General features: G+C 43.3%; 24 non-coding genes across 24 annotated transcripts; all 24 read right to left on the reverse strand.

Annotated features, from left to right (window-relative positions):
* Positions 1-3,080: 3,080 nt before the first annotated feature.
* Positions 3,081-3,163, reverse strand: TRNAL-AAG (transfer RNA leucine (anticodon AAG)). The gene has a single exon. It is a non-coding gene; the product is annotated as a tRNA-Leu (tRNA).
* Positions 3,164-5,171: 2,008 nt separating this feature from the next.
* TRNAL-AAG (transfer RNA leucine (anticodon AAG)) lies at positions 5,172-5,254 on the reverse strand. The gene has a single exon. It is a non-coding gene; the product is annotated as a tRNA-Leu (tRNA).
* A 901-nt stretch (positions 5,255-6,155) lies between these two features.
* Positions 6,156-6,238, reverse strand: TRNAL-UAG (transfer RNA leucine (anticodon UAG)). The gene has a single exon. It is a non-coding gene; the product is annotated as a tRNA-Leu (tRNA).
* Positions 6,239-7,511: 1,273 nt separating this feature from the next.
* Positions 7,512-7,594, reverse strand: TRNAL-CAG (transfer RNA leucine (anticodon CAG)). The gene has a single exon. It is a non-coding gene; the product is annotated as a tRNA-Leu (tRNA).
* A 632-nt stretch (positions 7,595-8,226) lies between these two features.
* Positions 8,227-8,309, reverse strand: TRNAL-UAG (transfer RNA leucine (anticodon UAG)). Its single transcript has one exon. It is a non-coding gene; the product is annotated as a tRNA-Leu (tRNA).
* Positions 8,310-9,337: 1,028 nt separating this feature from the next.
* TRNAL-AAG (transfer RNA leucine (anticodon AAG)) lies at positions 9,338-9,420 on the reverse strand. Its single transcript has one exon. It is a non-coding gene; the product is annotated as a tRNA-Leu (tRNA).
* Positions 9,421-9,606: 186 nt separating this feature from the next.
* On the reverse strand, positions 9,607-9,689 carry TRNAL-CAG (transfer RNA leucine (anticodon CAG)). Its single transcript has one exon. It is a non-coding gene; the product is annotated as a tRNA-Leu (tRNA).
* Positions 9,690-10,321: 632 nt separating this feature from the next.
* Positions 10,322-10,404, reverse strand: TRNAL-UAG (transfer RNA leucine (anticodon UAG)). Its single transcript has one exon. It is a non-coding gene; the product is annotated as a tRNA-Leu (tRNA).
* A 1,293-nt stretch (positions 10,405-11,697) lies between these two features.
* On the reverse strand, positions 11,698-11,780 carry TRNAL-CAG (transfer RNA leucine (anticodon CAG)). The gene has a single exon. It is a non-coding gene; the product is annotated as a tRNA-Leu (tRNA).
* Positions 11,781-13,521: 1,741 nt separating this feature from the next.
* TRNAL-AAG (transfer RNA leucine (anticodon AAG)) lies at positions 13,522-13,604 on the reverse strand. Its single transcript has one exon. It is a non-coding gene; the product is annotated as a tRNA-Leu (tRNA).
* A 901-nt stretch (positions 13,605-14,505) lies between these two features.
* On the reverse strand, positions 14,506-14,588 carry TRNAL-UAG (transfer RNA leucine (anticodon UAG)). The gene has a single exon. It is a non-coding gene; the product is annotated as a tRNA-Leu (tRNA).
* A 1,273-nt stretch (positions 14,589-15,861) lies between these two features.
* TRNAL-CAG (transfer RNA leucine (anticodon CAG)) lies at positions 15,862-15,944 on the reverse strand. The gene has a single exon. It is a non-coding gene; the product is annotated as a tRNA-Leu (tRNA).
* Positions 15,945-16,576: 632 nt separating this feature from the next.
* On the reverse strand, positions 16,577-16,659 carry TRNAL-UAG (transfer RNA leucine (anticodon UAG)). Its single transcript has one exon. It is a non-coding gene; the product is annotated as a tRNA-Leu (tRNA).
* Positions 16,660-17,956: 1,297 nt separating this feature from the next.
* On the reverse strand, positions 17,957-18,039 carry TRNAL-CAG (transfer RNA leucine (anticodon CAG)). Its single transcript has one exon. It is a non-coding gene; the product is annotated as a tRNA-Leu (tRNA).
* A 632-nt stretch (positions 18,040-18,671) lies between these two features.
* Positions 18,672-18,754, reverse strand: TRNAL-UAG (transfer RNA leucine (anticodon UAG)). Its single transcript has one exon. It is a non-coding gene; the product is annotated as a tRNA-Leu (tRNA).
* Positions 18,755-19,778: 1,024 nt separating this feature from the next.
* On the reverse strand, positions 19,779-19,861 carry TRNAL-AAG (transfer RNA leucine (anticodon AAG)). The gene has a single exon. It is a non-coding gene; the product is annotated as a tRNA-Leu (tRNA).
* Positions 19,862-20,047: 186 nt separating this feature from the next.
* Positions 20,048-20,130, reverse strand: TRNAL-CAG (transfer RNA leucine (anticodon CAG)). Its single transcript has one exon. It is a non-coding gene; the product is annotated as a tRNA-Leu (tRNA).
* A 632-nt stretch (positions 20,131-20,762) lies between these two features.
* TRNAL-UAG (transfer RNA leucine (anticodon UAG)) lies at positions 20,763-20,845 on the reverse strand. Its single transcript has one exon. It is a non-coding gene; the product is annotated as a tRNA-Leu (tRNA).
* A 1,025-nt stretch (positions 20,846-21,870) lies between these two features.
* TRNAL-AAG (transfer RNA leucine (anticodon AAG)) lies at positions 21,871-21,953 on the reverse strand. The gene has a single exon. It is a non-coding gene; the product is annotated as a tRNA-Leu (tRNA).
* Positions 21,954-22,139: 186 nt separating this feature from the next.
* TRNAL-CAG (transfer RNA leucine (anticodon CAG)) lies at positions 22,140-22,222 on the reverse strand. Its single transcript has one exon. It is a non-coding gene; the product is annotated as a tRNA-Leu (tRNA).
* A 632-nt stretch (positions 22,223-22,854) lies between these two features.
* TRNAL-UAG (transfer RNA leucine (anticodon UAG)) lies at positions 22,855-22,937 on the reverse strand. The gene has a single exon. It is a non-coding gene; the product is annotated as a tRNA-Leu (tRNA).
* Positions 22,938-23,965: 1,028 nt separating this feature from the next.
* On the reverse strand, positions 23,966-24,048 carry TRNAL-AAG (transfer RNA leucine (anticodon AAG)). Its single transcript has one exon. It is a non-coding gene; the product is annotated as a tRNA-Leu (tRNA).
* Positions 24,049-24,234: 186 nt separating this feature from the next.
* On the reverse strand, positions 24,235-24,317 carry TRNAL-CAG (transfer RNA leucine (anticodon CAG)). Its single transcript has one exon. It is a non-coding gene; the product is annotated as a tRNA-Leu (tRNA).
* Positions 24,318-24,949: 632 nt separating this feature from the next.
* TRNAL-UAG (transfer RNA leucine (anticodon UAG)) lies at positions 24,950-25,032 on the reverse strand. Its single transcript has one exon. It is a non-coding gene; the product is annotated as a tRNA-Leu (tRNA).
* Between the last annotated feature and the right edge of the window lie 954 nt (positions 25,033-25,986).

The following is a 25,986-nucleotide window of genomic DNA, read 5'->3' on the forward strand; positions in this document are numbered from 1 at the left end:
TGAATAAAAGTTACTCAGAAACGTCTACCTCCATGCAAGCCTGAAATAATTTAAACCTTCAAACACAAGGTGCAACTTTATGCACAGGACAATAAACACAGAAGAACACATACGAAAGCACTTTATTTCACAGGTATACAGTTTTCATGCTTTTAGAACACCACATACCTCTCACCAGCTATTTAGGGTCCTGTATCCGACTCACAACATTTCCTTGCCTGCGACCTCTCTCTCTACACAAACAACTACAGCACAGGAAGTAGGAATCAATAGGTGGGGCAGTTTATGCAAATGTATGCTGCCAATGTACCTTGCAGATCCTTGCTGGATACAAGAGAGTAGGCCTTGTTCCAGATAAACTATCCCTAGCAGGGAAAGTCTGAGCACAGGCACTCTTTTGCTCTTTAGCCCCTGGCCTGGGACTCACCCTCACTTGCTGAGGCGTGAAATTCTGCATACCAACTTTGCACAGAAGGTATGTTTGTGGTTGTTTGGGGATGGGCGGGAGGTCAAGAGCAGGGAAAAGCAGGTCTCCTTCACTACTAGACTACTCTTCTATGCCTCCCTGCCGTTCACTCACTCTGTCTTTGTTTCATTCTCTCCTTCCACAACACTCCTTCTCACTCACTCGCTCTATCACTTGTATTTTTGCCCTTGCTCTGCATTCTATAGTGGAAACATCTCTTGAATGAAGCATCTGAAAATGACGTGACATAAAATTTAAAACCTCCTTATTAGAAACCTAAAACATCACAAGACTTAATGTAACCCATTTCTTTCATAAAAAAGATTTTTAAAGTACCCCACAAAAGAAATATAAAACACCACGAGTGCTAGAAGAATATTACATTAACGTTAAAGATAGAATAGGGCAAATGCATTTGCAGTTGAAACTGAAGTTTGGTACTTATTCAGATATTATTTACATTGCCAATTTTTAGCTGAGATTCTAAAGGAACTGAGAGAGAAAATGGAATTCAAGTTTTGTCAGAAGTGGGATTTGAACAGACGCCTCCAGGAGAGACTGCGGCCTTAACGCAGCGCCTTAGACCACTCAGCCATCCTGACCCCATGCTGCTTTTTCATCTAAAGGGTGAGAAAGATATTGGGAACCAAAAAATGCACAGAGCTTAGGCCAATAGTGGCTAGAGCAAGAAAAAAACTCACTGCACTCTTCCAAGAAGACAATCCTATAAGCCACTGCGAGGGAAATGATCATATTTCTCAAGAAAAAAATTAGAGTAAACACAGGACTGTCAGAAGTGGGATTTGAACCCCCGCCTCCAGAGGAGACTGCGACCTGAAGGCAGCGCCTTAGACCACTCGGCCATCCTGACTTGCTTTCCCAGCATATTCCAGAGGCCAGACAGCCATGCAGGTGAGGTACTGAAAAGGAATGCCCTCAATTTATTTATCCTATTATATGCACTTCCAACAGATCTTTGAACAATCTGTACAGAGCAGGACCTATGGAGAACTCTTTAGAACTTTGAGGCGAACAAAGAGAAAGTGCTATTCACCAGCCACTTGAACGGCTCAAAGCTGCTTTGAAATTGAGACAATAGCCACCTCTTGGCTGGCTAAAGCAATTTCAACAAGGGATCTCAAAGTCAAAACATAGGGTGGAGTATGCAAATTTAAGCAGCCCCTGATCAAAGCCCTGAGGAAATTGCTGTAAGTGTGCTGGAGTCCAGTTGTCTACCAGATGAATGGCATTCTTCCAAATTTGCTGGGCCCGTCTGGCCAGGGCATACAAGAGCATGACTCTTCCAGATGACCTCTTACATGGGTCCTATGCTCATTTGGTAAGGATTGCGCTTTGTCAGCAAGACGTTATAGAACCTAAATATATGAGAAACCCCATCTCTCTTGACAAGAGGAGAACGGAATAACGTGCCAAGTGAAGACCAACAGATGCAACTTCCATCAGATGTTAACCTGATAAAGGAGATTAAATCTCCAAAAGGCATGTCAGAAGTGGAATTCGAACCCACGCCTCCAAAAGAGACTGTGGCCTAAACACAGCGCCTTAGACCTCTCGGCCATCCTGACAGTATATGCTTTTAAGAAATGAATAAAAGTTACTCAGAAACGTCTACCTCAATGCATGCCTGAAAAAATTTAAACCTTCAAACACAAGGTGCAACTTTATGCACAGGACAATAAACACAGAAGAACACATACGAAAGCACTTTATTTCACAGGTATACAGTTTTCATGCTTTTAGAACACCACATACCTCTCACCAGCTATTTAGGGTCCTGTATCCGACTAACAACATTTCCTTGCCTGCGACCTCTCTCTCTACACAAACAACTACAGCACAGGAAGTAGGAAGGCAATAGGTGGGGCAGTTTATGCAAATTTATGCTGCCAATGTGCCTTGCAGATTCATGCAGGATTTCTAGATCCTTGCTGGATACAAGAGAGTAGGCCTTGTTCCAGATAAACTATCCCTAGCAGGGAAAGTCTGAGCACAGGCACTCTTTTGCTCTTTAGCCCCTGGCCTGGGACTCACCCTCACTTGCTGAGGCGTGAAATTCTGCATACCAACTTTGCACAGAAGGTATGTTTGTTGTTGTTTGGGGATGGGTGGGAGGTCAAGAGCAGGGAAAAGCAGGTCTCCTTCACTACTAGACTACTCTTCTATGCCTCCCTGCCGTTCACTCACTCTGTCTTTGTTTCATTCTCTCCTTCCACAACACTCCTTCTCTCTCACTCACTCGCTCTATCACTTGTATTTTTGCCCTTGCTCTGCATTCTATAGTGGAAACATCTCTTGAATGAAGCATCTGAAAATGACGTGACATAAAATTTAAAACCTCCTTATTGGAAACCTAAAACATCACAAGACTTAATGTAACCCATTTCTTTCATAAAAAAGATTTTTAAAGTACCCCACAAAAGAAATATAAAACACCACGAGTGCTAGAAGAATATTACATTAACGTTAAAGATAGAATAGGGCAAATGCATTTGCAGTTGAAACTGAAGTTTGGTACTTATTCAGATATTATTTTCATTGCAAATTTTTAGCTGAGATTCTAAAGGAACTGAGAGAGAAAATGGAATTCAAGTTTTGTCAGAAGTGGGATTCGAACCCACGCCTCCAGGAGAGACTGCGGCCTTAACGCAGCGCCTTAGACCACTCGGCCATCCTGACCCCATGCTGCTTTTTCATCTAAAGGGTGAGAAAGATATTAGGAACCAAAAAATGCACAGAGCTGAGGGCAATAGTGGCTAGAGCAAGAAAAAAACTCACTGCACTCTTCCAAGAAGACAATCCTATAAGCCACTGCGAGGGAAATGATCATATTTCTCAAGAAAATAATTAGAGTAAACACAGGACTGTCACAAGTGGGATTTGAACCCACGCCTCCAGAGGAGACTGCGACCTGAACGCAGCACCTTAGACCACTCGGCCATCCTGACTTGCTTTCCCAGCATCTTCCAGAGGCCAGACAGCCATGCAGGTGAGGTACTGAAAAGGAATGCCCTCAATTTATTTATCCTATTATATGCACTTCCAACAGATCTTTGAACAATCTGTACAGAGCAGGACCTATGGAGAACTCTTTAGAACTTTGAGGCGAACAAAGAGAAAGTGCTATTCACCAGCCACTTGAACGGCTCAAAACTGCTTTGAAATTGAGACAATAGCCACCTCTTGGCTGGCTAAAGCAATTTCAACAAGGGATCTCAAAGTCACAACATAGGGTGGAGTATGCAAATTTAAGCAGCCCCTGATAAAAGCCCTGAGGAAATTGCTGTAAGTGTGCTGGAGTCCAGTTGTCTACCAGATGAATGGCATTCTTCCAAATTTGCAGGGCCCGTCTGGCCAGGGCATACAAGAGCATGACTCTTCCAGATGACCTCTTACATGGGTCCTATGCTCATTTGGTAAGGATTGCGCTTTGTCAGCAAGACATTATAGAACCTAAATATATGAGAAACCCCATCTCTCTTGACAAGAGGAGAACGGAATAACGTGCCAAGTGAAGACCAACAGATGCAACTTCCATCAGATGTTAACCTGATAAAGGAGATTAAATCTCCAAAAGGAATGTCAGAAGTGGGATTCAAACCCACGCCTCCAAAGGAGACTGTGGCCTAAACACAGCACCTTAGACCTCTCGGCCATCCTGACAGTATAGGCTTTTAAGAAATGAATAAAAGTTACTCAGAAACGTCTACCTCCATGCAAGCCTGAAATAATTTAAACCTTCAAACACAAGGTGCAACTTTATGCACAGGACAATAAACACAGAAGAACACATACGAAAGCACTTTATTTCACAGGTATACAGTTTTCATGCTTTTAGAACACCACATACCTCTCACCAGCTATTTAGGGTCCTGTATCCGACTCACAACATTTCCTTGCCTGCGACCTCTCTCTCTACACAAACAACTACAGCACAGGAAGTAGGAAGGCAATAGGTGGGGCAGTTTATGCAAATTTATGCTGCCAATGTGCCTTGCAGATTCATGCAGGATTTCTAGATCCTTGCTGGATACAAGAGAGTAGGCCTTGTTCCAGATAAACTATCCCTAGCAGGGAAAGTCTGAGCACAGGCACTCTTTTGCTCTTTAGCCCCTGGCCTGGGACTCACCCTCACTTGCTGAGGCGTGAAATTCTGCATACCAACTTTGCACAGAAGGTATGTTTGTGGTTGTTTGGGGATGGGTGGGAGGTCAAGAGCAGGGAAAAGCAGGTCTCCTTCACTACTAGACTCCTCTTCTATGCCTCCCTGCCATTCACTCACTCTGTCTTTGTTTCATTCTCTCCTTCCACAACACTCCTTCTCACTCACTCGCTCTATCACTTGTATTTTTGCCCTTGCTCTGCATTCTATAGTGGAAACATCTCTTGAATGAAGCATCTGAAAATGACGTGACATAAAATTTAAAACCTCCTTATTGGAAACCTAAAACATCACAAGACTTAATGTAACCCATTTCTTTCATAAAAAAGATTTTTAAAGTACCCCACAAAACAAATATAAAACACCACGAGTGCTAGAAGAATATTACATTAACTTTAAAGATAGAATAGGGCAAATGCATTTGCAGTTGAAACTGAAGTGTGGTACTTATTCAGATATTATTTACATTGCCAATTTTTAGCTGAGATTCTAAAGGAACTGAGAGAGAAAATGGAATTCAAGTTTTGTCAGAAGTGGGATTTGAACCCATGCCTCCAGGAGAGACTGCGGCCTTAACGCAGCGCCTTAGACCACTCGGCCATCCTGACCCCATGCTGCTTTTGCATCTAAAGGGTGAGAAAGATATTAGGAACCAAAAAATGCACAGAGCTTAGGGCAATAGTGGCTAGAGCAAGAAAAAAACTCACTGCACTCTTCCAAGAAGACAATCCTATAAGCCACTGCGAGGGAAATGATCATATTTCTCAAGAAAAAAATTAGAGTAAACACAGGACTGTCAGAAGTGGGATTTGAACCCCCGCCTCCAGAGGAGACTGCAACCTGAAGGCAGCGCCTTAGACCACTCGGCCATCCTGACTTGCTTTCCCAGCATCTTCCAGAGGCCAGACAGCCATGCAGGTGAGGTACTGAAAAGGAATGCCCTCAATTTATTTATCCTATTATATGCACTTCCAACAGATCTTTGAACAATCTGTACAGAGCAGGACCTATGGAGAACTCTTTAGAACTTTGAGGCGAACAAAGAGAAAGTGCTATTCACCAGCCACTTGAACGGCTCAAAGCTGCTTTGAAATTGAGACAATAGCCACCTCTTGGCTGGCTAAAGCAATTTCAACAAGGGATCTCAAAGTCACAACATAGGGTGGAGTATGCAAATTTAAGCAGCCCCTGATCAAAGCCCTGAGGAAATTGCTGTAAGTGTGCTGGAGTCCAGTTGTCTACCAGATGCAAGGCATTCTTCCAAATTTGCTGGGCCCGTCTGGGCAGGGCATACAAGAGCATGACTCTTCCAGATGACCTCTTACATGGGTCCTATGCTCATTTGGTAAGGATTGCGCTTTGTCAGCAAGACGTTATAGAACCTAAATATATGAGAAACCCCATCTCTCTTGACAAGAGGAGAACGGAATAACGTGCCAGGTGAAGACCAACAGATGCAACTTCCATCAGATGTTAACCTGATAAAGGAGATTAAATCTCCAAAAGGCATGTCAGAAGTGGGATTCGAACCCACGCCTCCAAAGGAGACTGTGGCCTAAACACAGCGCCATAAACCTCTCGGCCATCCTGACAGTATAGGCTTTTAAGAAATGAATAAAAGTTACTCAGAAACGTCTACCTCCATGCAAGCCTGAAATAATTTAAACCTTCATACACAAGGTGCAACTTTATGCACAGGACAATAAACACAGAAGAACACATACGAAAGCACTTTATTTCACAGGTATACAGTTTTCATGCTTTTAGAACACCACATACCTCTCACCAGCTATTTAGGGTCCTGTATCCGACTCACAACATTTCCTTGCCTGCGACCTCTCTCTCTACACAAACAACTACAGCACAGGAAATAGGAATCAATAGGTGGGGCAGTTTATGCAAATGTATGCTGCCAATGTACCTTGCAGATCCTTGCTGGATACAAGAGAGTAGGCCTTGTTCCAGATAAACTATCCCTAGCAGGGAAAGTCTGAGCACAGGCACTCTTTTGCTCTTTAGCCCCTGGCCTGGGACTCACCCTCACTTGCTGAGGCGTGAAATTGTGCATACCAACTTCGCACAGAAGGTATGTTTGTGGTTGTTTGGGGATGGGTGGGAGGTCAAGAGCAGGGAAAAGCAGGTCTCCTTCACTACTAGACTACTCTTCTATGCCTCCCTGCCGTTCACTCACTCTGTCTTTGTTTCATTCTCTCCTTCCACAACACTCCTTCTCACTCACTCGCTCTATCACTTGTATTTTTGCCCTTGCTCTGCATTCTATAGTGGAAACATCTCTTGAATGAAGCATCTGAAAATGACGTGACATAAAATTTAAAACCTCCTTATTGGAAACCTAAAACATCACAAGACTTAATGTAACCCATTTCTTTCATAAAAAAGATTTTTAAAGTACCCCACAAAAGAAATATAAAACACCACGAGTGCTAGAAGAATATTACATTAACGTTAAAGATAGAATAGGGCAAATGCATTTGCAGTTGAAACTGAAGTTTGGTACTTATTCAGATATTATTTACATTGCCAATTTTTAGCTGAGATTCTAAAGGAACTGAGAGAGAAAATGGAATTCAAGTTTTGTCAGAAGTGGGATTCGAACCCACGCCTCCAGGAGAGACTGCGGCCTTAACGCAGCGTCTTAGACCACTCAGCCATCCTGACCCCATGCTGCTTTTTCATCTAAAGGGTGAGAAAGATATTAGGAACCAAAAAATGCACAGAGCTTAGGCCAATAGTGGCTAGAGCAAGAAAAAAACTCACTGCACTCTTCCAAGAAGACAATCCTATAAGCCACTGCGAGGGAAATGATCATATTTCTCAAGAAAAAAATTAGAGTAAACACAGGACTGTCAGAAGTGGGATTTGAACCCACGCCTCCAGAGGAGACTGCGACCTGAACGCAGCGCCTTAGACCACTCGGCCATCCTGACTTGCTTTCCCAGCATATTCCAGAGGCCAGACAGCCATGCAGGTGAGGTACTGAAAAGGAATGCCCTCAATTTATTTATCCTATTATATGCACTTCCAACAGATCTTTGAACAATCTGTACAGAGCAGGACCTATGGAGAACTCTTTAGAACTTTGAGGCGAACAAAGAGAAAGTGCTATTCACCAGCCACTTGAACGGCTCAAAGCTGCTTTGAAATTGAGACAATAGCCACCTCTTGGCTGGCTAAAGCAATTTCAACAAGGGATCTCAAAGTCACAACATAGGGTGGTGTATGCAAATTTAAGCAGCCCCTGATCAAAGCCCTGAGGAAATTGCTGTAAGTGTGCTGGAGTCCAGTTGTCTACCAGATGAATGGCATTCTTCCAAATTTGCTGGGCCCGTCTGGCCAGGGCATACAAGAGCATGACTCTTCCAGATGACCTCTTACATGGGTCCTATGCTCATTTGGTAAGGATTGCGCTTTGTCAGCAAGACGTTATAGAACCTAAATATATGAGAAACCCCATCTCTCTTGACAAGAGGAGAACGGAATAACGTGCCAAGTGAAGACCAACAGATGCAACTTCCATCAGATGTTAACCTGATAAAGGAGATTAAATCTCCAAAAGGCATGTCAGAAGTGGGATTCGAACCCACGCCTCCAAAGGAGACTGTGGCCTAAACACAGCGCCTTAGACCTCTCGGCCATCCTGACAGTATATGCTTTTAAGAAATGAATAAAAGTTACTCAGAAACGTCTACCTCAATGCATGCCTGAAAAAATTTAAACCTTCAAACACAAGGTGCAACTTTATGCACAGGACAATAAACACAGAAGAACACATACGAAAGCACTTTATTTCACAGGTATACAGTTTTCATGCTTTTAGAACACCACATACCTCTCACCAGCTATTTAGGGTCCTGTATCCGACTAACAACATTTCCTTGCCTGCGACCTCTCTCTCTACACAAACAACTACAGCACAGGAAGTAGGAAGGCAATAGGTGGGGCAGTTTATGCAAATTTATGCTGCCAATGTGCCTTGCAGATTCATGCAGGATTTCTAGATCCTTGCTGGATACAAGAGAGTAGGCCTTGTTCCAGATAAACTATCCCTAGCAGGGAAAGTCTGAGCACAGGCACTCTTTTGCTCTTTAGCCCCTGGCCTGGGACTCACCCTCACTTGCTGAGGCGTGAAATTCTGCATGCCAACTTTGCACAGAAGGTATGTTTGTGGTTGTTTGGGGATGGGTGGGAGGTCAAGAGCAGGGAAAAGCAGGTCTCCTTCACTACTAGACTACTCTTCTATGCCTCCCTGCCGTTCACTCACTCTGTCTTTGTTTCATTCTCTCCTTCCACAACACTCCTTCTCTCTCACTCACTCGCTCTATCACTTGTATTTTTGCCCTTGCTCTGCATTCTATAGTGGAAACATCTCTTGAATGAAGCATCTGAAAATGACGTGACATAAAATTTAAAACCTCCTTATTGGAAACCTAAAACATCACAAGACTTAATGTAACCCATTTCTTTCATAAAAAAGATTTTTAAAGTACCCCACAAAAGAAATATAAAACACCACGAGTGCTAGAAGAATATTACATTAACGTTAAAGATAGAATAGGGCAAATGCATTTGCAGTTGAAACTGAAGTTTGGTACTTATTCAGATATTATTTTCATTGCAAATTTTTAGCTGAGATTCTAAAGGAACTGAGAGAGAAAATGGAATTCAAGTTTTGTCAGAAGTGGGATTCAAACCCACGCCTCCAGGAGAGACTGCGGCCTTAACGCAGCGCCTTAGACCACTCGGCCATCCTGACCCCATGCTGCTTTTTCTTCTAAAGGGTGAGAAAGATATTAGGAACCAAAAAATGCACAGAGCTGAGGGCAATAGTGGCTAGAGCAAGAAAAAAACTCACTGCACTCTTCCAAGAAGACAATCCTATAAGCCACTGCGAGGGAAATGATCATATTTCTCAAGAAAATAATTAGAGTAAACACAGGACTGTCAGAAGTGGGATTTGAACCCACGCCTCCAGAGGAGACTGCGACCTGAACGCAGCGCCTTAGACCACTCGGCCATCCTGACTTGCTTTCCCAGCATCTTCCAGAGGCCAGACAGCCATGCAGGTGAGGTACTGAAAAGGAATGCCCTCAATTTATTTATCCTATTATATGCACTTCCAACAGATCTTTGAACAATCTGTACAGAGCAGGACCTATGGAGAACTCTTTAGAACTTTGAGGCGAACAAAGAGAAAGTGCTATTCACCAGCCACTTGAACGGCTCAAAACTGCTTTGAAATTGAGACAATAGCCACCTCTTGGCTGGCTAAAGCAATTTCAACAAGGGATCTCAAAGTCACAACATAGGGTGGAGTATGCAAATTTAAGCAGCCCCTGATCAAAGCCCTGAGGAAATTGCTGTAAGTGTGCTGGAGTCCAGTTGTCTACCAGATGAATGGCATTCTTCCAAATTTGCAGGGCCCGTCTGGCCAGGGCATACAAGAGCATGACTCTTCCAGATGACCTCTTCCATGGGTCCTATGCTCATTTGGTAAGGATTGCGCTTTGTCAGCAAGACATTATAGAACCTAAATATATGAGAAACCCCATCTCTCTTGACAAGAGGAGAACGGAATAACGTGCCAAGTGAAGACCAACAGATGCAACTTCCATCAGATGTTAACCTGATAAAGGAGATTAAATCTCCAAAAGGAACGTCAGAAGTGGGATTCAAACCCACGCCTCCAAAGGAGACTGTGGCCTAAACACAGCGCCTTAGACCTCTCGGCCATCCTGACAGTATAGGCTTTTAAGAAATGAATAAAAGTTACTCAGAAACGTCTACCTCCATGCAAGCCTGAAATAATTTAAACCTTCAAACACAAGGTGCAACTTTATGCACAGGACAATAAACACAGAAGAACACATACGAAAGCACTTTATTTCACAGGTATACAGTTTTCATGCTTTTAGAACACCACATACCTCTCACCAGCTATTTAGGGTCCTGTATCCGACTCACAACATTTCCTTGCCTGCGACCTCTCTCTCTACACAAACAACTACAGCACAGGAAGTAGGAAGGCAATAGGTGGGGCAGTTTATGCAAATTTATGCTACCAATGTGCCTTGCAGATTCATGCAGGATTTCTAGATCCTTGCTGGATACAAGAGAGTAGGCCTTGTTCCAGATAAACTATCCCTAGCAGGGAAAGTCTGAGCACAGGCACTCTTTTGCTCTTTAGCCCCTGGCCTGGGACTCACCCTCACTTGCTGAGGCGTGAAATTCTGCATACCAACTTTGCACAGAAGGTATGTTTGTGGTTGTTTGGGGATGGGTGGGAGGTCAAGAGCAGGGAAAAGCAGGTCTCCTTCACTACTAGACTCCTCTTCTATGCCTCCCTGCCATTCACTCACTCTGTCTTTGTTTCATTCTCTCCTTCCACAACACTCCTTCTCACTCACTCGCTCTATCACTTGTATTTTTGCCCTTGCTCTGCATTCTATAGTGGAAACATCTCTTGAATGAAGCATCTGAAAATGACGTGACATAAAATTTAAAACCTCCTTATTGGAAACCTAAAACATCACAAGACTTAATGTAACCCATTTCTTTCATAAAAAAGATTTTTAAAGTACCCCACAAAACAAATATAAAACACCACGAGTGCTAGAAGAATATTACATTAACGTTAAAGATAGAATAGGGCAAATGCATTTGCAGTTGAAACTGAAGTTTGGTACTTATTCAGATATTATTTACATTGCCAATTTTTAGCTGAGATTCTAAAGGAACTGAGAGAGAAAATTGAATTCAAGTTTTGTCAGAACTGGGATTCGAACCCACGCCTCCAGGAGAGACTGCGGCCTTAACGCAGCGCCTTAGACCACTCGGCCATCCTGACCCCATGCTGCTTTTGCATCTAAAGGGTGAGAAAGATATTAGGAACCAAAAAATGCACAGAGATGAGGGCAATAGTGGCTAGAGCAAGAAAAAAACTCACTGCACTCTTCCAAGAAGACAATCCTATAAGGCACTGCGAGGGAAATGATCATATTTCTCAAGAAAATAATTAGGGTAAACACAGGACTGTCAGAAATGGGATTTGAACCCACGCCTCCAGAGGAGACTGCGACCTGAACGCAGCGCCTTAGACCACTCGGCCATCCTGACTTGCTTTCCCAGCATATTCCAGAGGCCAGACAGCCATGCAGGTGAGGTACTGAAAAGGAATGCCCTCAATTTATTTATCCTATTATATGCACTTCCAACAGATCTTTGAACAATCTGTACAGAGCAGGACCTATGGAGAACTCTTTAGAACTTTGAGGCGAACAAAGAGAAAGTGCTATTCACCAGCCACTTGAACGGCTCAAAGCTGCTTTGAAATTGAGACAATAGCCACCTCTTGGCTGGCTAAAGCAATTTCAACAAGGGATCTCAAAGTCACAACATAGGGTGGAGTATGCAAATTTAAGCAGCCACTGATCAAAGCCCTGAGGAAATTGCTGTAAGTGTGCTGGAGTCCAGTTGTCTACCAGATGCATGGCATTCTTCCAAATTTGCAGGGCCCGTCTGGCCAGGGCATACAAGAGCATGACTCTTCCAGATGACCTCTTACATGGGTCCTATGCTCATTTGGTAAGGATTGCGCTTTGTCAGCAAGACGTTATAGAACCTAAATATATGAGAAACCCCATCTCTCTTGACAAGAGGAGAACGGAATAACGTGCCAGAGTGAAGACCAACAGATGCAACTTCCATCAGATGTTAACCTGATAAAGGAGATTAAATCTCCAAAAGGCATGTCAGAAGTGGAATTCGAACCCACGCCTCCAAAGGAGACTGTGGCCTAAACGCAGCGCCTTAGACCTCTCGGCCATCCTGACAGTATAGGCTTTTAAGAAATGAATAAACGTTACTCAGAAACGTCTACCTCCATGCAAGCCTGAAATAATTTAAACATTCAAACACAAGGTGCAACTTTATGCACAGGACAATAAACACAGAAGAACACATACGAAAGCACTTTATTTCACAGGTATACAGTTTTCATGCTTTTAGAACACCACATACCTCTCACCAGCTATTTAGGGTCCTGTATCCGACTCACAACATTTCCTTGCCTGCGACCTCTCTCTCTACACAAACAACTACAGCACAGGAAGTAGGAAGGCAATAGGTGGGGCAGTTTATGCAAATTTATGCTGCCAATGTGCCTTGCAGATTCATGCAGGATTTCTAGATCCTTGCTGGATACAAGAGAGTAGGCCGTGTTCCAGATAAACTATCCCTAGCAGGGAAAGTCTGAGCACAGGCACTCTTTTGCTCTTTAGCCCCTGGCCTGGGACTCACCCTCACTTGCTGAGGCGTGAAATTCTGCATACCAACTTTGCACAGAAGGTATGTTTGTGGTTGTTTGGGGGATGGGTGGGAGGTCAAGAGCAGGGAAAAGCAGGTCTCCTTCACTACTAGACTCCTCTTCTATGCCTCCCTGCCATTCACTCACTCTGTCTTTGTTTCATTCTCTCCTTCCACAACACTCCTTCTCACTCACTCGCTCTATCACTTGTATTTTTGCCCTTGCTCTGCATTCTATAGTGGAAACATCTCTTGAATGAAGCATCTGAAAATGACGTGACATAAAATTTAAAACCTCCTTATTGGAAACCTAAAACATCACAAGACTTAATGTAACCCATTTCTGTCATAAAAAAGATTTTTAAAGTACCCCACAAAACAAATATAAAACACCACGAGTGCTAGAAGAATATTACATTAACGTTAAAGATAGAATAGGGCAAATGCATTTGCAGTTGAAACTGAAGTGTGGTACTTATTCAGATATTATTTACATTGCCAATTTTTAGCTGAGATTCTAAAGGAACTGAGAGAGAAAATGGAATTCAAGTTTTGTCAGAAGTGGGATTTGAACCCATGCCTCCAGGAGAGACTGCGGCCTTAACGCAGCGCCTTAGACCACTCGGCCATCCTGACCCCATGCTGCTTTTGCATCTAAAGGGTGAGAAAGATATTAGGAACCAAAAAATGCACAGAGCTTAGGGCAATAGTGGCTAGAGCAAGAAAAAAACTCACTGCACTCTTCCAAGAAGACAATCCTATAAGCCACTGCGAGGGAAATGATCATATTTCTCAAGAAAAAAATTAGAGTAAACACAGGACTGTCAGAAGTGGGATTTGAACCCCCGCCTCCAGAGGAGACTGCAACCTGAAGGCAGCGCCTTAGACCACTCGGCCATCCTGACTTGCTTTCCCAGCATCTTCCAGAGGCCAGACAGCCATGCAGGTGAGGTACTGAAAAGGAATGCCCTCAATTTATTTATCCTATTATATGCACTTCCAACAGATCTTTGAACAATCTGTACAGAGCAGGACCTATGGAGAACTCTTTAGAACTTTGAGGCGAACAAAGAGAAAGTGCTATTCACCAGCCACTTGAACGGCTCAAAGCTGCTTTGAAATTGAGACAATAGCCACCTCTTGGCTGGCTAAAGCAATTTCAACAAGGGATCTCAAAGTCACAACATAGGGTGGAGTATGCAAATTTAAGCAGCCCCTGATCAAAGCCCTGAGGAAATTGCTGTAAGTGTGCTGGAGTCCAGTTGTCTACCAGATGCAAGGCATTCTTCCAAATTTGCTGGGCCCGTCTGGGCAGGGCATACAAGAGCATGACTCTTCCAGATGACCTCTTACATGGGTCCTATGCTCATTTGGTAAGGATTGCGCTTTGTCAGCAAGACGTTATAGAACCTAAATATATGAGAAACCCCATCTCTCTTGACAAGAGGAGAACGGAATAACGTGCCAGGTGAAGACCAACAGATGCAACTTCCATCAGATGTTAACCTGATAAAGGAGATTAAATCTCCAAAAGGCATGTCAGAAGTGGGATTCGAACCCACGCCTCCAAAGGAGACTGTGGCCTAAACACAGCGCCATAAACCTCTCGGCCATCCTGACAGTATAGGATTTTAAGAAATGAATAAAAGTTACTCAGAAACGTCTACCTCCATGCAAGCCTGAAATAATTTAAACCTTCATACACAAGGTGCAACTTTATGCACAGGACAATAAACACAGAAGAACACATACGAAAGCACTTTATTTCACAGGTATACAGTTTTCATGCTTTTAGAACACCACATACCTCTCACCAGCTATTTAGGGTCCTGTATCCGACTCACAACATTTCCTTGCCTGCGACCTCTCTCTCTACACAAACAACTACAGCACAGGAAATAGGAATCAATAGGTGGGGCAGTTTATGCAAATGTATGCTGCCAATGTACCTTGCAGATCCTTGCTGGATACAAGAGAGTAGGCCTTGTTCCAGATAAACTATCCCTAGCAGGGAAAGTCTGAGCACAGGCACTCTTTTGCTCTTTAGCCCCTGGCCTGGGACTCACCCTCACTTGCTGAGGCGTGAAATTGTGCATACCAACTTTGCACAGAAGGTATGTTTGTGGTTGTTTGGGGATGGGTGGGAGGTCAAGAGCAGGGAAAAGCAGGTCTCCTTCACTACTAGACTACTCTTCTATGCCTCCCTGCCGTTCACTCACTCTGTCTTTGTTTCATTCTCTCCTTCCACAACACTCCTTCTCACTCACTCGCTCTATCACTTGTATTTTTGCCCTTGCTCTGCATTCTATAGTGGAAACATCTCTTGAATGAAGCATCTGAAAATGACGTGACATAAAATTTAAAACCTCCTTATTGGAAACCTAAAACATCACAAGACTTAATGTAACCCATTTCTTTCATAAAAAAGATTTTTAAAGTACCCCACAAAAGAAATATAAAACACCACGAGTGCTAGAAGAATATTACATTAACGTTAAAGATAGAATAGGGCAAATGCATTTGCAGTTGAAACTGAAGTTTGGTACTTATTCAGATATTATTTACATTGCCAATTTTTAGCTGAGATTCTAAAGGAACTGAGAGAGAAAATGGAATTCAAGTTTTGTCAGAAGTGGGATTCGAACCCACGCCTCCAGGAGAGACTGCGGCCTTAACGCAGCGTCTTAGACCACTCAGCCATCCTGACCCCATGCTGCTTTTTCATCTAAAGGGTGAGAAAGATATTAGGAACCAAAAAATGCACAGAGCTTAGGCCAATAGTGGCTAGAGCAAGAAAAAAACTCACTGCACTCTTCCAAGAAGACAATCCTATAAGCCACTGCGAGGGAAATGATCATATTTCTCAAGAAAAAAATTAGAGTAAACACAGGACTGTCAGAAGTGGGATTTGAACCCACGCCTCCAGAGGAGACTGCGACCTGAACGCAGCGCCTTAGACCACTCGGCCATCCTGACTTGCTTTCCCAGCATATTCCAGAGGCCAGACAGCCATGCAGGTGAGGTACTGAAAAGGAATGCCCTCAATTTATTTATCCTATTATATGCACTTCCAACAGATCTTTGAACAATCTGTACAGAGCAGGACCTATGGAGAACTCTTTAGAACTTTGAGGCGAACAAAGAGAAAGTGCTATTCACCAGCCACTTGAACGGCTCAAAGCTGCTTTGAAATTGAGACAATAGCCACCTCTTGGCTGGCTAAAGCAATTTCAACAAGGGATCTCAAAGTCACAACATAGGGTGGTGTATGCAAATTTAAGCAGCCCCTGATCAAAGCCCTGAGGAAATTGCTGTAAGTGTGCTGGAGTCCAGTTGTCTACCAGATGAATGGCATTCTTCCAAATTTGCTGGGCCCGTCTGGCCAGGGCATACAAGAGCATGACTCTTCCAGATGACCTCTTACATGGGTCCTATGCTCATTTGGTAAGGATTGCGCTTTGTCAGCAAGACGTTATAGAACCTAAATATATGAGAAACCCCATCTCTCTTGACAAGAGGAGAACGGAATAACGTGCCAAGTGAAGACCAACAGATGCAACTTCCATCAGATGTTAACCTGATAAAGGAGATTAAATCTCCAAAAGGCATGTCAGAAGTGGGATTCGAACCCACGCCTCCAAAGGAGACTGTGGCCTAAACACAGCGCCTTAGACCTCTCGGCCATCCTGACAGTATATGCTTTTAAGAAATGAATAAAAGTTACTCAGAAACGTCTACCTCAATGCATGCCTGAAAAAATTTAAACCTTCAAACACAAGGTGCAACTTTATGCACAGGACAATAAACACAGAAGAACACATACGAAAGCACTTTATTTCACAGGTATACAGTTTTCATGCTTTTAGAACACCACATACCTCTCACCAGCTATTTAGGGTCCTGTATCCGACTAACAACATTTCCTTGCCTGCGACCTCTCTCTCTACACAAACAACTACAGCACAGGAAGTAGGAAGGCAATAGGTGGGGCAGTTTATGCAAATTTATGCTGCCAATGTGCCTTGCAGATTCATGCAGGATTTCTAGATCCTTGCTGGATACAAGAGAGTAGGCCTTGTTCCAGATAAACTATCCCTAGCAGGGAAAGTCTGAGCACAGGCACTCTTTTGCTCTTTAGCCCCTGGCCTGGGACTCACCCTCACTTGCTGAGGCGTGAAATTCTGCATGCCAACTTTGCACAGAAGGTATGTTTGTGGTTGTTTGGGGATGGGTGGGAGGTCAAGAGCAGGGAAAAGCAGGTCTCCTTCACTACTAGACTACTCTTCTATGCCTCCCTGCCGTTCACTCACTCTGTCTTTGTTTCATTCTCTCCTTCCACAACACTCCTTCTCTCTCACTCACTCGCTCTATCACTTGTATTTTTGCCCTTGCTCTGCATTCTATAGTGGAAACATCTCTTGAATGAAGCATCTGAAAATGACGTGACATAAAATTTAAAACCTCCTTATTGGAAACCTAAAACATCACAAGACTTAATGTAACCCATTTCTTTCATAAAAAAGATTTTTAAAGTACCCCACAAAAGAAATATAAAACACCACGAGTGCTAGAAGAATATTACATTAACGTTAAAGATAGAATAGGGCAAATGCATTTGCAGTTGAAACTGAAGTTTGGTACTTATTCAGATATTATTTTCATTGCAAATTTTTAGCTGAGATTCTAAAGGAACTGAGAGAGAAAATGGAATTCAAGTTTTGTCAGAAGTGGGATTCAAACCCACGCCTCCAGGAGAGACTGCGGCCTTAACGCAGCGCCTTAGACCACTCTGCCATCCTGACCCCATGCTGCTTTTTCTTCTAAAGGGTGAGAAAGATATTAGGAACCAAAAAATGCACAGAGCTGAGGGCAATAGTGGCTAGAGCAAGAAAAAAACTCACTGCACTCTTCCAAGAAGACAATCCTATAAGCCACTGCGAGGGAAATGATCATATTTCTCAAGAAAATAATTAGAGTAAACACAGGACTGTCAGAAGTGGGATTTGAACCCACGCCTCCAGAGGAGACTGCGACCTGAACGCAGCGCCTTAGACCACTCGGCCATCCTGACTTGCTTTCCCAGCATCTTCCAGAGGCCAGACAGCCATGCAGGTGAGGTACTGAAAAGGAATGCCCTCAATTTATTTATCCTATTATATGCACTTCCAACAGATCTTTGAACAATCTGTACAGAGCAGGACCTATGGAGAACTCTTTAGAACTTTGAGGCGAACAAAGAGAAAGTGCTATTCACCAGCCACTTGAACGGCTCAAAACTGCTTTGAAATTGAGACAATAGCCACCTCTTGGCTGGCTAAAGCAATTTCAACAAGGGATCTCAAAGTCACAACATAGGGTGGAGTATGCAAATTTAAGCAGCCCCTGATCAAAGCCCTGAGGAAATTGCTGTAAGTGTGCTGGAGTCCAGTTGTCTACCAGATGAATGGCATTCTTCCAAATTTGCAGGGCCCGTCTGGCCAGGGCATACAAGAGCATGACTCTTCCAGATGACCTCTTCCATGGGTCCTATGCTCATTTGGTAAGGATTGCGCTTTGTCAGCAAGACATTATAGAACCTAAATATATGAGAAACCCCATCTCTCTTGACAAGAGGAGAACGGAATAACGTGCCAAGTGAAGACCAACAGATGCAACTTCCATCAGATGTTAACCTGATAAAGGAGATTAAATCTCCAAAAGGAACGTCAGAAGTGGGATTCAAACCCACGCCTCCAAAGGAGACTGTGGCCTAAACACAGCGCCTTAGACCTCTCGGCCATCCTGACAGTATAGGCTTTTAAGAAATGAATAAAAGTTACTCAGAAACGTCTACCTCCATGCAAGCCTGAAATAATTTAAACCTTCAAACACAAGGTGCAACTTTATGCACAGGACAATAAACACAGAAGAACACATACGAAAGCACTTTATTTCACAGGTATACAGTTTTCATGCTTTTAGAACACCACATACCTCTCACCAGCTATTTAGGGTCCTGTATCCGACTCACAACATTTCCTTGCCTGCGACCTCTCTCTCTACACAAACAACTACAGCACAGGAAGTAGGAAGGCAATAGGTGGGGCAGTTTATGCAAATTTATGCTGCCAATGTGCCTTGCAGATTCATGCAGGATTTCTAGATCCTTGCTGGATACAAGAGAGTAGGCCTTGTTCCAGATAAACTATCCCTAGCAGGGAAAGTCTGAGCACAGGCACTCTTTTGCTCTTTAGCCCCTGGCCTGGGACTCACCCTCACTTGCTGAGGCGTGAAATTCTGCATACCAACTTTGCACAGAAGGTATGTTTGTGGTTGTTTGGGGATGGGTGGGAGGTCAAGAGCAGGGAAAAGCAGGTCTCCTTCACTACTAGACTCCTCTTCTATGCCTCCCTGCCATTCACTCACTCTGTCTTTGTTTCATTCTCTTCTTCCACAACACTCCTTCTCACTCACTCGCTCTATCACTTGTATTTTTGCCCTTGCTCTGCATTCTATAGTGGAAACATCTCTTGAATGAAGCATCTGAAAATGACGTGACATAAAATTTAAAACCTCCTTATTGGAAACCTAAAACATCACAAGACTTAATGTAACCCATTTCTTTCATAAAAAAGATTTTTAAAGTACCCCACAAAACAAATATAAAACACCACGAGTGCTAGAAGAATATTACATTAACGTTAAAGATAGAATAGGGCAAATGCATTTGCAGTTGAAACTGAAGTTTGGTACTTATTCAGATATTATTTACATTGCCAATTTTTAGCTGAGATTCTAAAGGAACTGAGAGAGAAAATTGAATTCAAGTTTTGTCAGAAGTGGGATTCGAACCCACGCCTCCAGGAGAGACTGCGGCCTTAACGCAGCGCCTTAGACCACTCGGCCATCCTGACCCCATGCTGCTTTTGCATCTAAAGGGTGAGAAAGATATTAGGAACCAAAAAATGCACAGAGATGAGGGCAATAGTGGCTAGAGCAAGAAAAAAACTCACTGCACTCTTCCAAGAAGACAATCCTATAAGGCACTGCGAGGGAAATGATCATATTTCTCAAGAAAATAATTAGGGTAAACACAGGACTGTCAGAAATGGGATTTGAACCCACGCCTCCAGAGGAGACTGCGACCTGAACGCAGCGCCTTAGACCACTCGGCCATCCTGACTTGCTTTCCCAGCATATTCCAGAGGCCAGACAGCCATGCAGGTGAGGTACTGAAAAGGAATGCCCTCAATTTATTTATCCTATTATATGCACTTCCAACAGATCTTTGAACAATCTGTACAGAGCAGGACCTATGGAGAACTCTTTAGAACTTTGAGGCGAACAAAGAGAAAGTGCTATTCACCAGCCACTTGAACGGCTCAAAGCTGCTTTGAAATTGAGACAATAGCCACCTCTTGGCTGGCTAAAGCAATTTCAACAAGGGATCTCAAAGTCACAACAAAGGGTGGAGTATGCAAATTTAAGCAGCCACTGATCAAAGCCCTGAGGAAATTGCTGTAAGTGTGCTGGAGTCCAGTTGTCTACCAGATGAATGGCATTCTTCCAATTTTGCAGGGCCCGTCTGGCCAGGGCATACAAGAGCATGACTCTTCCAGATGACCTCTTACATGGGTCCTATGCTCATTTGGTAAGGATTGCGCTTTGTCAGCAAGACGTTATAGAACCTAAATATATGAGAAACCCCATCTCTCTTGACAAGAGGAGAACGGAATAACGTGCCAAGTGAAGACCAACAGATGCAACTTCCATCAGATGTTAACCTGATAAAGGAGATTAAATCTCCAAAAGGCATGTCAGAAGTGGGATTCGAACCCACGCCTCCAAAGGAGACTGTGGCCTAAACGCAGCGCCTTAGACCTCTCGGCCATCCTGACAGTATATGCTTTTAAGAAAAGAATAAAAGTTACTCAGAAACGTCTACCTCAATGCAAGCCTGAAATAATTTAAACCTTCAAACACAAGGTGCAACTTTATGCACAGGACAATAAACACAGAAGAACACATACGAAAGCACTTTATTTCACAGGTATACAGTTTTCATGCTTTTAGAACACCACATACCTCTCACCAGCTATTTAGGGTCCTGTATCCGACTCACAACATTTCCTTGCCTGCGACCTCTCTCTCTACACAAACAACTACAGCACAGGAAGTAGGAAGGCAATAGGTGGGGCAGTTTATGCAAATTTATGCTGCCAATGTGCCTTGCAGATTCATGCAGGATTTCTAGATCCTTGCTGGATACAAGAGAGTAGGCCTTGTTCCAGATAAACTATCCCTAGCAGGGAAAGTCTGAGCACCGGCACTCTTTTGCTCTTTAGCCCCTGGCCTGGGACTCACCCTCACTTGCTGAGGCGTGAAATTCTGCATACCAACTTTGCACAGAAGGTATGTTTGTGGTTGTTTGGGGGATGGGTGGGAGGTCAAGAGCAGGGAAAAGCAGGTCTCCTTCACTACTAGACTCCTCTTCTATGCCTCCCTGCCATTCACTCACTCTGTCTTTGTTTCATTCTCTCCTTCCACAACACTCCTTCTCACTCACTCGCTCTATCACTTGTATTTTTGCCCTTGCTCTGCATTCTATAGTGGAAACATCTCTTGAATGAAGCATCTGAAAATGACGTGACATAAAATTTAAAACCTCCTTATTGGAAACCTAAAACATCACAAGACTTAATGTAACCCATTTCTGTCATAAAAAAGATTTTTAAAGTACCCCACAAAACAAATATAAAACACCACGAGTGCTAGAAGAATATTACATTAACGGTAAAGATAGAATAGGGCAAATGCATTTGCAGTTGAAACTGAAGTTTGGTACTTATTCAGATATTATTTACATTGCCAATTTTTAGCTGAGATTCTAAAGGAACTGAGAGAGAAAATGGAATTCAAGTTTTGTCAGAAGTGGGATTCGAACCCACGCCTCCAGGAGAGACTGCGGCCTTAACGCAGCGCCTTAGACCACTCGGCCATCCTGACCCCATGCTGCTTTTTCATCTAAAGGGTGAGAAAGATATTAGGAACCAAAAAATGCACAGAGCTGAGGGCAATAGTGGCTAGAGCAAGAAAAAAACTCACTGCACTCTTCCAAGAAGACAATCCTATAAGCCACTGCGAGGGAAATGATCATATTTCTCAAGAAAATAATTAGAGTAAACACAGGACTGTCAGAAGTGGGATTTGAACCCACGTCTCCAGAGGAGACTGCGACCTGAACGCAGCGCCTTAGACCACTAGGCCATCCTGACTTGCTTTCCCAGCATCTTCCAGAGGCCAGACAGCCATGCAGGTGAGGTACTGAAAAGGAATGCCCTCAATTTATTTATCCTATTATATGCACTTCCAACAGATCTTTGAACAATCTGTACAGAGCAGGACCTATGGAGAACTCTTTAGAACTTTGAGGCGAACAAAGAGAAAGTGCTATTCACCAGCCACTTGAACGGCTCAAAGCTGCTTTGAAATTGAGACAATAGCCACCTCTTGGCTGGCTAAAGCAATTTCAACAAGGGATCTCAAAGTCACAACATAGGGTGGTGTATGCAAATTTAAGCAGCCCCTGATCAAAGCCCTGAGGAAATTGCTGTAAGTGTGCTGGAGTCCAGTTGTCTACCAGATGAATGGCATTCTTCCAAATTTGCTGGGCCCGTCTGGCCAGGGCATACAAGAGCATGACTCTTCCAGATGACCTCTTACATGGGTCCTATGCTCATTTGGTAAGGATTGCGCTTTGTCAGCAAGACGTTATAGAACCTAAATATATGAGAAACCCCATCTCTCTTGACAAGAGGAGAACGGAATAACGTGCCAAGTGAAGACCAACAGATGCAACTTCCATCAGATGTTAACCTGATAAAGGAGATTAAATCTCCAAAAGGCATGTCAGAAGTGGGATTCGAACCCACGCCTCCAAAGGAGACTGTGGCCTAAACACAGCGCCTTAGACCTCTCGGCCATCCTGACAGTATATGCTTTTAAGAAATGAATAAAAGTTACTCAGAAACGTCTACCTCAATGCATGCCTGAAAAAATTTAAACCTTCAAACACAAGGTGCAACTTTATGCACAGGACAATAAACACAGAAGAACACATACGAAAGCACTTTATTTCACAGGTATACAGTTTTCATGCTTTTAGAACACCACATACCTCTCACCAGCTATTTAGGGTCCTGTATCCGACTAACAACATTTCCTTGCCTGCGACCTCTCTCTCTACACAAACAACTACAGCACAGGAAGTAGGAAGGCAATAGGTGGGGCAGTTTATGCAAATTTATGCTGCCAATGTGCCTTGCAGATTCATGCAGGATTTCTAGATCCTTGCTGGATACAAGAGAGTAGGCCTTGTTCCAGATAAACTATCCCTAGCAGGGAAAGTCTGAGCACAGGCACTCTTTTGCTCTTTAGCCCCTGGCCTGGGACTCACCCTCACTTGCTGAGGCGTGAAATTCTGCATGCCAACTTTGCACAGAAGGTATGTTTGTGGTTGTTTGGGGATGGGTGGGAGGTCAAGAGCAGGGAAAAGCAGGTCTCCTTCACTACTAGACTACTCTTCTATGCCTCCCTGCCGTTCACTCACTCTGTCTTTGTTTCATTCTCTCCTTCCACAACACTCCTTCTCTCTCACTCACTCGCTCTATCACTTGTATTTTTGCCCTTGCTCTGCATTCTATAGTGGAAACATCTCTTGAATGAAGCATCTGAAAATGACGTGACATAAAATTTAAAACCTCCTTATTGGAAACCTAAAACATCACAAGACTTAATGTAACCCATTTCTTTCATAAAAAAGATTTTTAAAGTACCCCACAAAAGAAATATAAAACACCACGAGTGCTAGAAGAATATTACATTAACGTTAAAGATAGAATAGGGCAAATGCATTTGCAGTTGAAACTGAAGTTTGGTACTTATTCAGATATTATTTTCATTGCAAATTTTTAGCTGAGATTCTAAAGGAACTGAGAGAGAAAATGGAATTCAAGTTTTGTCAGAAGTGGGATTCAAACCCACGCCTCCAGGAGAGACTGCGGCCTTAACGCAGCGCCTTAGACCACTCGGCCATCCTGACCCCATGCTGCTTTTTCTTCTAAAGGGTGAGAAAGATATTAGGAACCAAAAAATGCACAGAGCTGAGGGCAATAGTGGCTAGAGCAAGAAAAAAACTCACTGCACTCTTCCAAGAAGACAATCCTATAAGCCACTGCGAGGGAAATGATCATATTTCTCAAGAAAATAATTAGAGTAAACACAGGACTGTCAGAAGTGGGATTTGAACCCACGCCTCCAGAGGAGACTGCGACCTGAACGCAGCGCCTTAGACCACTCGGCCATCCTGACTTGCTTTCCCAGCATCTTCCAGAGGCCAGACAGCCATGCAGGTGAGGTACTGAAAAGGAATGCCCTCAATTTATTTATCCTATTATATGCACTTCCAACAGATCTTTGAACAATCTGTACAGAGCAGGACCTATGGAGAACTCTTTAGAACTTTGAGGCGAACAAAGAGAAAGTGCTATTCACCAGCCACTTGAACGGCTCAAAACTGCTTTGAAATTGAGACAATAGCCACCTCTTGGCTGGCTAAAGCAATTTCAACAAGGGATCTCAAAGTCACAACATAGGGTGGAGTATGCAAATTTAAGCAGCCCCTGATCAAAGCCCTGAGGAAATTGCTGTAAGTGTGCTGGAGTCCAGTTGTCTACCAGATGAATGGCATTCTTCCAAATTTGCAGGGCCCGTCTGGCCAGGGCATACAAGAGCATGACTCTTCCAGATGACCTCTTCCATGGGTCCTATGCTCATTTGGTAAGGATTGCGCTTTGTCAGCAAGACATTATAGAACCTAAATATATGAGAAACCCCATCTCTCTTGACAAGAGGAGAACGGAATAACGTGCCAAGTGAAGACCAACAGATGCAACTTCCATCAGATGTTAACCTGATAAAGGAGATTAAATCTCCAAAAGGAACGTCAGAAGTGGGATTCAAACCCACGCCTCCAAAGGAGACTGTGGCCTAAACACAGCGCCTTAGACCTCTCGGCCATCCTGACAGTATAGGCTTTTAAGAAATGAATAAAAGTTACTCAGAAACGTCTACCTCCATGCAAGCCTGAAATAATTTAAACCTTCAAACACAAGGTGCAACTTTATGCACAGGACAATAAACACAGAAGAACACATACGAAAGCACTTTATTTCACAGGTATACAGTTTTCATGCTTTTAGAACACCACATACCTCTCACCAGCTATTTAGGGTCCTGTATCCGACTCACAACATTTCCTTGCCTGCGACCTCTCTCTCTACACAAACAACTACAGCACAGGAAGTAGGAAGGCAATAGGTGGGGCAGTTTATGCAAATTTATGCTGCCAATGTGCCTTGCAGATTCATGCAGGATTTCTAGATCCTTGCTGGATACAAGAGAGTAGGCCTTGTTCCAGATAAACTATCCCTAGCAGGGAAAGTCTGAGCACAGGCACTCTTTTGCTCTTTAGCCCCTGGCCTGGGACTCACCCTCACTTGCTGAGGCGTGAAATTCTGCATACCAACTTTGCACAGAAGGTATGTTTGTGGTTGTTTGGGGATGGGTGGGAGGTCAAGAGCAGGGAAAAGCAGGTCTCCTTCACTACTAGACTCCTCTTCTATGCCTCCCTGCCATTCACTCACTCTGTCTTTGTTTCATTCTCTTCTTCCACAACACTCCTTCTCACTCACTCGCTCTATCACTTGTATTTTTGCCCTTGCTCTGCATTCTATAGTGGAAACATCTCTTGAATGAAGCATCTGAAAATGACGTGACATAAAATTTAAAACCTCCTTATTGGAAACCTAAAACATCACAAGACTTAATGTAACCCATTTCTTTCATAAAAAAGATTTTTAAAGTACCCCACAAAACAAATATAAAACACCACGAGTGCTAGAAGAATATTACATTAACGTTAAAGATAGAATAGGGCAAATGCATTTGCAGTTGAAACTGAAGTTTGGTACTTATTCAG

This window comes from Triturus cristatus, chromosome 6 (assembly GCF_964204655.1).
Source record: "Triturus cristatus chromosome 6, aTriCri1.1, whole genome shotgun sequence".
NCBI lineage: Eukaryota > Metazoa > Chordata > Amphibia > Caudata > Salamandridae > Triturus > Triturus cristatus.